The sequence below is a fragment of the Artemia franciscana genome, chromosome 21 (genome assembly GCF_032884065.1).
Source record: "Artemia franciscana chromosome 21, ASM3288406v1, whole genome shotgun sequence".
NCBI lineage: Eukaryota > Metazoa > Arthropoda > Branchiopoda > Anostraca > Artemiidae > Artemia > Artemia franciscana.
In genome coordinates this window covers 17,530,714-17,545,181 of record NC_088883.1, presented here as the reverse complement: position 1 = coordinate 17,545,181, position 14,468 = coordinate 17,530,714, and the positions used below count along the sequence as shown (strand labels likewise).

Here is a 14,468-nt window from a genome sequence, read left to right as displayed (position 1 = left end):
AATGGTCCAATCAAAACTTTGAGATAGCTATTTTGTTCAGCATAATTGAAAGACTAAAGAATTATTTCTTAGAGGTATCATGACCCCCCACAGCCCATGGGAAAAGGTCTTTAAGTTGAAAAATTTGCCCATTGTTTACGCATAGTGTTTTTATTGGGATATATGCCTACATTTTCTGGGGGAGGGGTGCATTTTCTGCTGGTGGATTTTCTAAGAGAGTAATTTTCCAGGGGGAGGTTATTACGTATATGAGTGGGGTCTTCCCTCTTCAACAACTCGCTCTTTAGGCTCAAGGTTGAATTCTATCCTAATTTTTTAAGAATGACTCCCGAAACAATGTTTGATTAGAAAAATAAGAAGCTTTTTTTTAAAAGTACTAAAAAACTTTAGCATAAAGAGTGATGTGTTGAGGAGGAGCACCCCCCCCTCCTCTCATATACGTAATAGTTTCTGTTCGTTTCAACTTTTAATGTTCGTCATTACTTCCAATTGAAAAAACTTTTTTTTTATTTAATTTCCAAACAGAAATGGGTACTTCTGTACAATCCAGAACACACTCAACAAAATTGCTGTGTTGAATCTGAGATAACTGGTTTATAGCTGTCTGTGCTCGGAAAGAATTAGATTAGGCTGAAGGGAAATGGTATATTCTAATTAAATATTTAATATATAGAGTTGGTATTTTGGTTAGGTTAGGTATTTAATACGGTGCGTTCTAGGCGCCCTCTTTTCCATGATTCTTTGTTGTAGTTAACATAATTTGCTACTAAAGTTTTACATTTTCGTCATATTTTGGTATACTTTATTATGATTAACCTATCTTCACTTCTTGAGTGTGTTCTAGATTGTACGGAAGTACCCTGAATCCAACCTGCAAAGTTAAAGTTAAAAATAACTAGAAGTCTTGCGTTGAGTGCGAAGTTTTGGAAACTCGGAAAATTTCCAGTTCCTGCCTGTTTTAAAGCCAATTGTTTAAAGAAAGAACAAATAAGTAAAGAATAGAGCAAAAACAAGGTGTTTATAGTAGCCTATTCCATAGGCTACTTTTAATTATATTAAAACTTGTTAAATTTGAAAGGAATTCATTAAACGTAATGTTCTTCAATTTAATTTTGTCTTCATTTGGACAGTTGGTCCAAGAAACATAGCTTAAACCGTTTATGCAATATTTTTCAATGTTTTATTTCTTTCCTGTAATATAGATCGTAGTGCTGATGAGCCTGAAGCTGAAACAAAACTAAATAAACCAACAGTTTTTTAAGGAGATTAAATTCCAACATTAAAATTTAATCGAAAGACCTCTCTTTTAAACTTGAAGTTTAACTATCACTATAATGAAAGCCCTTTAAACTATTACATAAAAAAAACTAGTTTTTTTAACTGAAAGTAAGGAGGGACATTAAAACTTAAAACGAACAGAAATTAATCCGTATATGAAATGGGTTGTCCCCACCGCAATCCCTTGCTCTTTACGCTAAAGTTTTTAATTGTTTTAAAAATCAGAATTGCGGCAAAGAGTCAAACTTTAGCGTAAAGAGCGAGGGATTGCGGAGGGGACAACCCATTTCATATACGGAGTAATTTCTGTTCGTTTTAAGTTTTAATGTCGCTCCTTACTTTCGGTTAAAAAAACTAGTTTTTTTATGTACTTTCCGAACGGTTTTTAATTAATGCATGTTTCTTAAATGAAACATGCAATTAAATTAAAACTTTTGTATTCTTAAATTTTTATTATGTATATGAGGGGTTTGTACCCTCGTTAATACCTCGCTCTTTACACTAAATCGTAAGTTTTGTCCCAATTCTTTAAGAATGACCCCTGAATCCGAAAGGCCGTAGAATAAATAGTTGAAATGACTAAAAATACTAAAGATAAAGAGCGAGGTATTTATCTCCTCCTAAGTACCTCGCTCTTTATACTAAAGTATTTTTAGAACCCCTCATATGCATAATAATCTCTGTTCGTTTTAAGTTTAAATGCTAATCCTTACTTTCAATTGAAAAAACTTTTCCATGTTTATTTTTTCATTGTTTTTTTTTATAGTAATTTTAGAAAACCCTGCGCCCTTTTCATTGAATTTCTGTTCCCCCATGACATATTTCTCCATGGAAAGATCCTCCCACATATCTCCCTCCCCTCAACCTCACCCCCAAAACCAAAAAAAATCCCCTGAAAACGCTATACACTTCCCAATAACCATTATTATATGTAAACACTGGCCGAAGTTTGTAACTTGCAGCCCCTCCCCCAGGGACTGTGGGGGAGTAAGTCATTCCCAAGGACATAGTTATTATGGTTTTTGACTATGCAGAACAAAATGGCCATCTCAAAATTTTGATCCGTTGACTTTGGAGAAAAACTGAGCGTGGGAGGGGGCCTAGGTGCCCTCCAATTTTTTTGGTCACTTAAAAAGGGCACTAGAACTTTTCATTTACGTCATAATGAGCCCTCTTGCGACATTCTAGGACCACTTGGTAGATACGATGACCCCTGGGGAAAAAAAAAACAAATAAACACGCACCCGTGATTTGTCTTCTGGCAAAAAATACGAAATTCCACATTTTTGTACATAAGAGCTTGAAACTTCTACAATAGGGTTATCTGATACGCTGAATCTGATGGTGTGATTTTCGTTGAGATTCTTTGACTTTTAGGGGTTGTTTCCCCTATTTTTTAAAATAAGGCAAATTTTCTCAGGCTCGTAACTTTTGATGGGTAAGACTAAACTTGATTAAACCTATATATTTAAAATCAGCATTAAAATGCGATTCTTTTGATGTAGCTATTGATATCAAAATCCGATTTTTTAGAGTTTTGGTTGCTATTGAGCCGGGTCGCTCCTTACTACACCTTACTACCGCCTTACTTACACACTTACTACAGTTCGTTACCACGAACTGTTTGATAAGCAGTGCCGTCTGTAGTAGGCTAATGAGGTATATCCGTAGTAGTGACAATTTTTAGTGCCTCAGGTGTGCTGTCCGGATCTGGAATATCATTATTACTCAATACCCCTCCCTCTCTCAATTTAAGCTAACTTAATATTTTTTTTTATCTCAAGCCTTTGGGTTTTTTTTAACTATTGTTTTCCGCTAACAACTACTGTTTCTGCGGAAGTAGATGAGTCCTCGCCCCTCAGTACCCGTATAGTATATTTAACTCAAGTTTGTTCCTCCGAATAAAGGAGGTAAGGCCTTCTTCCAGATTTATATGAGTATATTTCATTAATACGCAGAAAATGTGGCTTAAATATACTCTCTTTGAGAAATCTGTCCCTTTAAAAAAAAATTCACTGATCTCGTCCTAATAGTTGGTGCATAACTATGCAATACTTGGCATAAATGAGCATGCCCCGTATAAAAGAATGTATATAACTGAATCAAATTAGGAACTAAGGGACTACGGCGTTTTGCCTCTGGAACTGATAGGCTATTTAAATACTTTTTCAAAATGCCTCAAATCTTCATTTTATCACCCTAATAAAAATTGGTACTTTTCTGTCATGATCTTTTGTTACTTTAAGGAGACGCTAGAACTCCGAATTGCGATTCGAATCGGCCATATACGACACCACTAAGATTGCTAGTTCAGTACTGTTACCCTTGTAAAAAGAAATAAAAAGGAAAAAAAAACAAATAAACACGTTTTGCGACTTTCGTTTTTTTTTAGTTAGTAGCTTGAAACCTCTTCTTTATGGGTACCATGCATGTCGATTACGATGGTTTAACTTTCATACATTCTTATTAACGCATATCATCAACTGAATTTATAATTCATGTTAAGAACCAAACAAGGGACAATTTATAAAAAAAAAAAATCTAAATTTTAGTTTAAAGAAAATTACATTAGGGATCGCATATATTTTTTAAAAGCACTGCCTCTATTTCTATTTCTTTCAATAATTATGCATACATTTTACGCTATGTATTTACTTGATAAATGGGGATCTGATGAAGATTTTTTTTCTGAAGCTCACTAATCATTCTCGAATCTCACTTGGTACCGCTCGAAATGATCCAGAATAATGCTGGAAGGGCAGTGGCGGTTCTGGCCTCTCTTGTGCCCGGGGAAAAATCTTCCTGTCTCAACCCACCATCCTCCTGTCTCCCAAAAATTTTCAGGCCAAATTTTAACAGATTTTTCAATTATTAGTAAAATTTCGTCAATTACGCCCTCTTCTTTATTATAATAAAAATAAAATATCAAGAAGTTACAAAATGATTGTAACCTTTAGATTATTTATTTGAAAATTTGTACCCCTAAAATTCCTGAGCCCGACACAAGTGCCCCCTGTGTCCCTCCTAAAACTGCCTCTGAAATAGGGTAGGCTATAGTAATATCTGAGAACAAATGCCACATTGAAAGGCAAGGTTTCACCAGACTTAAGAACAAATGTGACCTTAAAAGGCAAGGTTTTATGTGGCGTCAATGACTGTCTTTTATATAAACATTCACTCTCCTAATTCTTTGGACGTTCATCTCCTTCCTCTACCATTTGTTCAGACAGTAAGACAAATATTTAGGCAAACATCTAGCTCTGGTTACCTGAAACTGGAAACGCCTAGGAAAACTTTACTGAAAAGCAGATTTTTTCGGTACTGCACACACATTTCTGGCCTTCTCCCTTTGGGGGCTATTTCACCAAAACTTTCTATTGATTCTTCCAAGCCAAGATTCAGCAAGTACAAAAACTACGCAAATTACTAGTGGTAGCCTATACATGGCAGTCGGGGCGGGCCTTGCGCTGCGAAAAATGTGAAGAAAAAAATGGCTTCATAATAATATTACTCTCTTTTATTTGTAATAAGACTACTAGGCCTGTTTGCAAGAGCCAGTACTGCTATTCGACTACTCTAAATACTATGTGTTTATCAATACAATCTGGGGAAGTCAATTTATGCCTCTAAGAAGACGTGATACTTTAAAATCATTTTGCGAGACTCGGCGTGGGTTGACTGTCTCAAAGACAAAGGACCCATTTGCGATTCTCCAAGGGGACTAACCACCATTGAGAGGTATTGAGAATCTGTGGTTTGACTGTGAAAATTGACTCAAAAGACAATGAAATTTTACACCCACTTTGTCGGCAAGGTATTCAATAAAAATGGGTAGCACCACGGTGAACTCTACCAAATTGCTCGAATGATATTTCCTTTGAGCTGATTTTTGGCGTCTTCCTAGCAGGTATGTTTATTTTTTAGGCAATTACCCTAAAATTGTTCTTTAAAAGACATCAGACATTAAAAAAAAATATTTTTTCATAAAAGACATTTAATTTATAGGTTTGACATATAACCTCAAAAAGAAAATTTGGCTCCGCCTCATCGAAAAAACAAAATTCATACTTTCTGATGATGTAGCTTTCATTAAAACTGAATATCTCAGTCCCCGGCACAGAAATTAAATGTCTTTTTTTTTAAGATTTTCAGGAGAGTAGGTGCTGGCTTTTAATTTTCCGTAGTTTATTCAGATGTCTTATCCAAGTTCTGCAAGCTATGGCTTGACCACCCAATTAGTTCTAGATAGTTCAGCCAAACAGACTAAAATAGGTAATAATGAACGAGATAAGGTGATCCTTTAAGGTATGGTTTGGCTTTAACAGTAGTAAATTACAATCCTGCTTCTTAATTATGGGCTGGACTGATGTTTGGGTGTAACCTTAGTTGTAGTTGCAATAGAGAGAATCGTTTCCCAGAGTCATCATATCCAGATGCAGATTTTGTCATTTCACATAGGTTATAATTCGATTGTAATAAGCCTCTCTAACATCCGGTTGAGGAGACCACTTGTCTCGCACGAATTGCAATTGCTTCCTCTAGTTGCCTTGTAACCATGAATGAGATATGTTAATGGTTTTGATATAATATTTAGCCCGAATCTGGATATACTATTTACTAAAGCGAGTAGCTCTTGGATTAATTCTGGGAAACAAAGATGCACAGTTGGAAGGCAGGTAATTGTAGCTTAGAATAGAATTGCCAGTACTTGTATAGTACAGCGACCACACTCAAGAAGTGAATTTAGGTAATAGATGTGTGAGTAGTCCACTACATAAGGAGACACGTTAAGAAAGCAATTTGAGGTAAATACTTCGCAGTTCATATAATGGACTTACCAATAAAGTGAAAATACCACTCAATACCTTTTTTATGTTCTCTACGAATAAGATAATCACTTCTATCGCAAAATTCATATTTAAGCACCTTTTGATCCCTTAAAAATGACGAATTTTCAATTAAAGCATGAGTTATCGGTCGTTTTCCGACAAAATAATGCTACATTTTCTCAGCGCCGTTTTCTTGGTAGTTTGCAACAAAATAATACTACATTTTCTCAGTGCCAAAATTATTTATAAGGTTAGTATAGGTTAGGTCAAAAAGTGCTTAAATTGGAATTCGCGGTAGAAGTGATTATTATATTCGAAAAGAACATAAAAAAGGCATCGAGTGGTATGTTCCATTTATTGGTAAGTCAATTATGTGAACTGTGAAAAATTTACCTAATTTGGTACTTGTGTCCTACAGCCACCACACTCGAGTTTTGTTGAGAAGTGAAGTTTGGTTAATGCTAATGAATTGAAACAAAATATGATGAAAATATAACACTTTGTCAACAAAATTATGAAAACAACAACGAAGAATTATGGACCGTATTATATTCAATACGTAACCTAGACTAACCTAGGGTAACCTAACCAAAGTACCAAAGAAATATTTAATTAAAATATAGCTACAATGTAGTTTCCCACCGAGCCGAAGCTAATATCTCATGTTCGCGATACAAGATTTTGAGTGTGGTGGCTATAAGATAAAAATGCCTACAATTCTTACTTCATAATACGCACAACAATCCTAGTAAACATATTTGGCACCGACAGAGCCTTTATCTTCACTTCTTTTCTTTTTTTCAGTTTTTCTAAGAAACTCATGGATTTCTTAGAATCTATATATTAACAGAGTATATACCCTTACTAATGGGAAGATGTACCCAGAATTGCATTCTGAATTTAAATATAACTTTCATTTGCATCACAAATGGATCCACCCCTAAATACATCCAAATCAGGGTACATATTTGCACATCATGGGGGTGATGTGCCTCTCTATATACGAGAATTAGTTATATATAGCTTTAATATTAGCCTATCTATCTCCCAAGCGTCTTAGTTGTTTCAACCCCGTACATGTAGATCTAAATTCTCGAGTATGTACTGGCTAACAGATAAGTACGAAATATTATATTAAAATATACCTGCATAGTAGTTTATTTCGCTCAGGCTGAGCTGGTTATTTCCGAGTACACACAAAGAAACCAAGAGAGAAACTGGTTTTAAAAAGATCCAACAGATCAAAATTCTTGAGTGTGGTTGCTGTACTTAACAAGCACCGAATTGCCAGTATAAACAGAAGCGTTTCCAGAGCTTTATTTGTTGGGGGATTAACGTTTTACACATACTTTGGAAGTTGCTCGATTCCCTTAGTCCTCACTGAATTCACCGTTGCCGTAGAAAGATTGGCTCTAGATGAAGGGCTGTCAAACAGTTCGTGGTAACGAACTGTAGTAAGGAGCGACCCGGCTCACTAGTAACCAAAACTCTAAAAAATGGAATTTTGATACCAATAGCTACATCAAAAGAATCGTATTTTAATGCTGGTTTTAAATAAATAAGTTTCATCAAGTTTAGTCTTACCCATCAAAAGTTACGAGCCTGAGAAAATTTGCGTTATTTTAGAAAATAGGGGGAAACGCCCCCTAAAAGTCATAGAATCTTAACAAAAATCACACCATCAGATTCAGCATATCAGAGAACCTTGTTGTAGAAGTTTCAAGATCCTATCTACAAAAATGTGGAATTTTGCATTTTTTGCCAGAAGGCAGATCACGGATGCGTGTTTATTTGTTTTTTTGTTTTTTTGTTTTTTTTTGTTTTTTTTTCCCAGGGGTGATCGTATCGACCCAGTTGTCCTAGAATATTGCAAGAGGGCTCATTCTAACGGAAATGAAAAGTTCTAGTGCCCTTTTTAAGTGACCAAAAAAATTGGAGGGCACCTAGGCCCCCTCCCACGCTAATTATTTTCCCAAAGTCAACGGATCAAAATTCTGAGATAGCCATTTTATTCAGCGTAGTCGAAAAACCTTATAACTATGTCTTTTGGGACGACTTACTCCCCCACAGTCCCCGTGGGAGGGGCAACAAGTTACAAACTTTGACCTGTGCTTACATATAGTAATGGTTATTGGGAGGTATACAGGCGTTTTCAGGAGGATTTTTTTGGTTTGGGGGAGGGGTTGAGAAGAGGGGGATATGCTGGGGGAACTTTCCTTCGAGAATTTGTAATGAGAGAAGAAAATTTCCATGAAGGGAGAGCAGGATTTACTAGCAATATTTAAAAAAAACAATTAAAAAATAAAAGTGAAAAACTTTCTCAGCTGGAAGTAAGGAACAGCAATAAAACTTAAAACAAACAGAAATTATTACCCATACGAGGGACTCACCTCCTTCTAATACCTCGCTCTTTACGCTAAAGTATTTTCGGTAATTTCAACTACTTATTCTAGGGCTTTTGTGATTCAGGGGGTCATTCTTAATGAATTGGGATAAAATTTAAGCTTTAGTGTAAAGAGCGAGGTACTAACGATGGGGCGAATCCCCTCATATATGTAATAAAAACATGAGAATACAAAAGTTCTTTACGTAAGCTAATTTATAAGTTACGTAAATCTTTTACCAATAAAAAGATTCGTAAAAAATTAAAAGTTCTAGTTGCCTTTTTAATTAACCAAAAAATCGGGGGGCAACCAGGCTTCGCCCCCCGCTCTTTTTTTCTCAAAATCATTCGATCAAAATTATGAGAAAGCCATTGAGCCAAAAAAAAAAAAATATGCAAATTTCGTTTTGATTATTCCTCTGCGGAGAGTCAAAATCAAAACATGCATTGATTGAAAAACGTTCAGAAATTAAATAAAAAAAACAAGTTTTTCAACTGAAAGTAAGGAGTGACATCAAAACTTAAAACGCACAGAAATTACTTCGTATATGAAAGAGGCTGCTTCCTCATCAACGCCCCGCTCTTTACGCTAAAGTTTTTTACTGTTTTAGAAAGAAGAATTGAGAGAAAGAGTCAAACTTTAGCGTAAAGAGCGGGGCGTTGATGAGGAAGCAGCCTCTTTCATATACGAAGTAATTTCTGTGCGTTTTAAGTTTTGATGTCACTCCTTACTTTCAGTTGAAAAACTTGTTTTTTTTATTTAATTCGAGAAGAGCTAACAAAGAAAGATAATGTCTTTCCGCTAATATCAATGCCCTCTGTGCCTTTCGGTTTGCCGCTCTTGCAATAAAGTATCATTCCCATAACCCTTATGTTAGGCTGCAGGTTATTCCATCCTGAACTGAGTATAATGTATTTGAAACGAGCTTTTTTTTGCATCTCATGGACGAGACAAGTTTTTCACATGAAGCGAATGCTTCCTCAAACAATTCGTAATAACGTACCGTAAACAGGGCATTTCCTAGGATGTGTAGTACCTGGTACGAAATTAACCTTTGTACCCTTACCCCTGAAACATTCTTTGTGAACTAACAAATGAGCAATGTCCAGTAAAACTTGCCCTAATCGGTGTTCCCCCTTTTGAACGGCTCCTACTGTAAGTGAAAAATTATCCGCGCCGGTAATAATATCCGCCCGTGCCCAGGCCAAGAAGCGCCATTGCTTCGGGGGTGATCGTATCTAAACAGCGATCGACATTAGTGTCAGTTCACGAATATTTCTGTGATTTTGTATCGTAAAGCAAAACTTGACCTGTCTAGGGCTGAAATCCCACCAGAGTGAAATTTCAAGATTGTTTGTCGATCTAGAATTCTTGTAAAGCTGACTCACTCGCTCCCAAAGACATATGTAATCAATACAGAAAAACGGCTAATATTATGAATTATTTTTAAGCTTCATTTGACTGTGTTGATTCATTCGAGGTCTCATAATTTGTTCACATGTTATATCCTTGTTTAATCACAAAAAAACCTTCAAACTGTATAGACTCCTAATGTTTTTACTATTTATTCGTTTTAAGTTTGACTTGACATATTCTTTTTAATTTCTAGTTTTGGGGTTTCATTTACTCATTGATAGCAGTGTCTATGTGTTTTAGGTTTGGAATATCATTTGACTTTATTTCCGCTTTCCTTAGGTCTTAGTTCAGTTCACCTCTTCAATTGAAACCCCTTTTTTGGTAAAGTTTTCTTATGAATATTTCGTTGTTTTTAATTGATATGGTTTTATTATTATTTAATATTTTGAATATTTGTAAGGTTTTCCTTCCTAAGAATTGAATTGTTGGAGGAAGTTTTGGAAAAAATTTAAACATTCAATCAAAATTTTTGATCACTTGTAGCTTTGTGTAATAACTTTCTAAAAACAGTTTTATTCTAGAATTTCAATTGGATCTGGAGGGCACCCTTAAACTGTTGCTTAATTTTTGCTTTTCCATAGGGTTGGAGCCATCTGCACCCCCATTTTGTAGACAGCTTTGAAAGCTCTTGTGTGTCAATCCACCACTTTATTAAAATATTTTTTAAATTGTATTTAAATGCAGCTGTTTGTTTCTTTAACTAAATGCAGATCAATATTATTCATTAAAAAAAAATTCTATTTTGCTGTCTTAGAAAAAATAATTTAAATAAAACGTCATGAATCGATACAATCAGATTTACCTCCTTAATTTTTTGTCTTAGTTGAGGCATTCTTAGTGCTGAAATTTTAATTGAGTTATCTACATGCCTGAAATTTCAAACCCATATTAGTGTAAAAAATTCGAATTTTTCTGGCTAAGAATCAATATAACTACATTTTTCTTTCAAAATCTATTGTCATATGGTCCTCTTGGACCGGTCTGCTTACTCTGAGACGTTCATACTGATCGGAAAAAAACATGTTGGCCCATCTTGAGGTATTGCGAACTGATACATCTTTTGTAAAATATTATATTCCTATTTGGTTCTTTTGGCCCAGTATACATACTCAGTAGGTTACTAGCTGAACGGAGACGAACAGATTTGGGCCCGTTTTGGGCGTTAAGAATCAATACAGCAATTTTTTATAGCTTGAACTAACAGCTAAGGGCAACATTAAATTGAGGGGGATCCCCCTCTTGGGAAATCTCAGTGATGAAAATTCAGTTCCCCCCGAAAACTTGCTGTACATTTCCCAATTAAAAATACTATATGTAAACACTGAGCGAATTGTATAACTTGTATTCTTTTCCCGAGGAGCTGTGGGGGGCCATATCATCCGCAGAGGGATTGTTATTGAAACTTTCAAACCATACTGAATCAAATGGCTATCTCAAAATTTTGGTCGGAGGTCATTTTGGAAAAAAGTAACGTAGGAGTGTTGCTAGTTGCCCTCCAATGTTTTTGGCTACTGAAAAAGGGCCTCAGAACTTTAAATTCACGTTCCGATGAGCCCTCCTTCAATCTTCTAGGACCATTGGTTTGATACGATTACCCTGGAAAAAAACATAGATTAATAAATAAATGAACACGCATCCGTGATCTTTCTTCTGGCAAAACAAAAATAAAAAAAATGCAAAATTCCACATTTTTCTCCAGGCGAGTTCGAAACTTCTACGATAGGGTTTTCTTATGTGCTGAAAATGATAGTGTGATTTCCACTAAGATCGCTTAACCTTTCGGGAGTGTTTCCCCCACTGTGTGTAGTTTCATATGCCATGGCACCGATACAAGCAATCCTCAAACATACCTTGTTTTCTTTGCGATCGACCTATCCCTGTCTACATAATTTGTAAGTTACAAGCCTATCAGAGATGAAAGAAAAAATCAGGCTATTTCTAGGTATTACGGATCGATATTACCAAGATTAGTTTCAACTTTATTTTCTGCATAGGGGGTCACCTGACCAACAAAATTATGAATTTAATTTTGAGAGACGAAATTTAAGCTTCCCCTTTACTGCGTCCCGAATCCCTTAGGCGTCTGATGGATCTGGAATGACCAAAACATTAAAATTCAAGTAACTGGACTGATCGGAAGTATTACGAGTCCTGGCTTATCGGAATAGAAGTTTCGAGTCCTGGCTGATCGCAATAGAAGTTTTGCGTGAATTTTCGTCTCTTTTATGTAAAAGGATATCCTTACTCGATAGCATAAGTACATTAGTGCTTATCTTTTTAAGAAAAAATATCAGTTCTTTTCCATAAAAAAAAACAAAATTTAGGATTCAAAACCGTTTTGGTGCTCTTATTTCTTTCCCTAAGCATAATACTTAACCTCGCCATCCACAAATACTCCCTGAAGGTCCCAAGTCGACCCCCCCAGTCGCTCCTAATATATTGCAGTTTCGCTAATTTAGTAGCCTGAGTGAATATACTGTCTTTTGATTTACCTAACTATTTGACCATGATCATAATGAAAGTTCAAGCGTGGCTAGTAGTGCCAAAACTTATAGGTGTATCAAAAACACATATTTGGATAACCACACATCTCCTCCCTCTAAACAAATAATGCAAAGTCCCCTTTCCTGCCCTAGATAGTCTGTAAGTTCCAGCTCAATCCCCACAATTCAATCCCGAGAGGTTGCCGATTTGCCGTTTTGATAGATTGGTTACATTCTTTATACATACCTCTGGCTTTCCCCCAGAGTCAAAATCCATGGTACGAAAGATCCCCCATCGCCCTTGACAATTTCAACTCAACCTCCCAAGACGTTCCTGTAATAATGTAAATGCACTATTTAGGAAACCTGGGTCCACATAGTTTCTTTTAGTCTACATTGCTACTTCACTGGGAATAGTTTGTAGCGCAACAGGGGTTCATAGTGCGAAAAATTCAAAATAGAAGAGATATCATAATCTTTAGCCTACACTCCTCTGTACCTCTCTCCCCAGCTTAGATTCGATTGATTTACCTCCTCCCCTTCTCTCAAATCTCCTTAAAGTTTCAGTTTGATCCCAAATTACGTTCAACAAAACGTTAATGTCTTTGGTTTACATCACAACCATGAATATACTCTAGCCCCACGGGGGCTTAAAGCGTCAATACATTTAGGTGAATTTGGAACAAATATATGCTTTGCACTTCTCTTACCCCTTCCCCAAGTAAAGCTCAAGGTCCATAAGGTACCCTCATGGTCCATTTGACCACTCAACAGCCCCTGAAAGCTCCAATCGATGTCCCAAGTTGCTCTTGAGGTATTGTGGACACCCTCTTTTTTTTTAACCTGGGAGCATATAGTGTCTTCCCATTGTTTCCCCTGGCAGTATCTGAAATTTTTAACTCCATCTCCTAAGAAATTATCGGGATTTTGCAGATATGCTACTTTGATTACGTGGATGCACATAATATATTTTGATTTATCTGTATCTTCTCCCGCAAGTCAAAAATTCATAGGTTCACTTTACCCCCCCCCCCCCCATTCCAGACATTCCCTGGAAGTTTAGCTTGATCCCTCAAGGCATTTGTGAGATATTATGGATAATTTGAAAACTCAGTTCCATATAATATCTCTTGATTTACTTAATTATACTTACTATTCTTTGGAAAACTTTGAGAGTCTCAGCCTAGCGAACTATCGCTAAGAGCCTGTAACGGATAAGAAATCCAACACCAAAGATGGCCGGTTTCTAAGATGGCTAAATCCTATCTAAAAGATGGCTAAATCCTATCTATGAACTGATATTATAGGGATTATGTGAGGAACTGGGTAGCAGAAAAGGGCACAGGAAGGAGGCTTGTTCCCTCCAATCACTTTGACCCTTAAAATAAAAAAATTTCAACTTCCAACAGAATGAGCCCCTTTTCAAGTCTCTACGAATTTCATACCAATTGGAGAAAGAAAAAAGTATGTTGTCCTTTTCTGGCCCTTTATTGAACCCAGTTTTTTGATGAGTTTTTTGTTTACTTTGACTTTTTGGCCCAGATCTTTAAGAACACCTCCTGAAACACAAAGGATGTTTACTTGGAACAAGAAGCTTTTTTAAGGCACTAAAAAACTTCAGCCTAACGGGCGACGGTTGAGGAGGGGGCAGACCCCCTCATTTATGGAATAACTCTTGCTTCATTTTACGTTTCATTGTTGCTCCTTACTTTCGGTCTTAAAAACTTTTTTTTTATATTTAGTATAAAGAGAGTATGAAGAGCTAGTTTTTCGTGATTTTACAAATATAGGGAATTGTCACAAGTCATTATGTTTGAACTAGAGTATGTATACATTTTTCATGGACTGTGATACATTAAACTGATGTTCCTTTTAAGTTTAAATGCTGTTCTTTGCTCCATTTAAACAAATCTAAGTCAATTCCTGCTACTCGAATCTCACCTTTTGTTTTGTTAATAGCGACTCCAAACCTAAGTCTTACCCCAAACTACAGCCTATTAGATATAAAAAGCATGTCTGTACTTGTAACTATATAAATACACACACACACACATATATACATATATATATATATATAT

General features: G+C 35.9%; 1 protein-coding gene across 5 annotated transcripts in view; it reads left to right on the top strand.

The window, feature by feature from the left end:
- The window catches only part of LOC136040645 (protein sickie-like), a 295,044-nt gene that overhangs the window by 239,383 nt on the left and 41,193 nt on the right, over nucleotides 1-14,468 (top strand). The window lies entirely within an intron of this gene.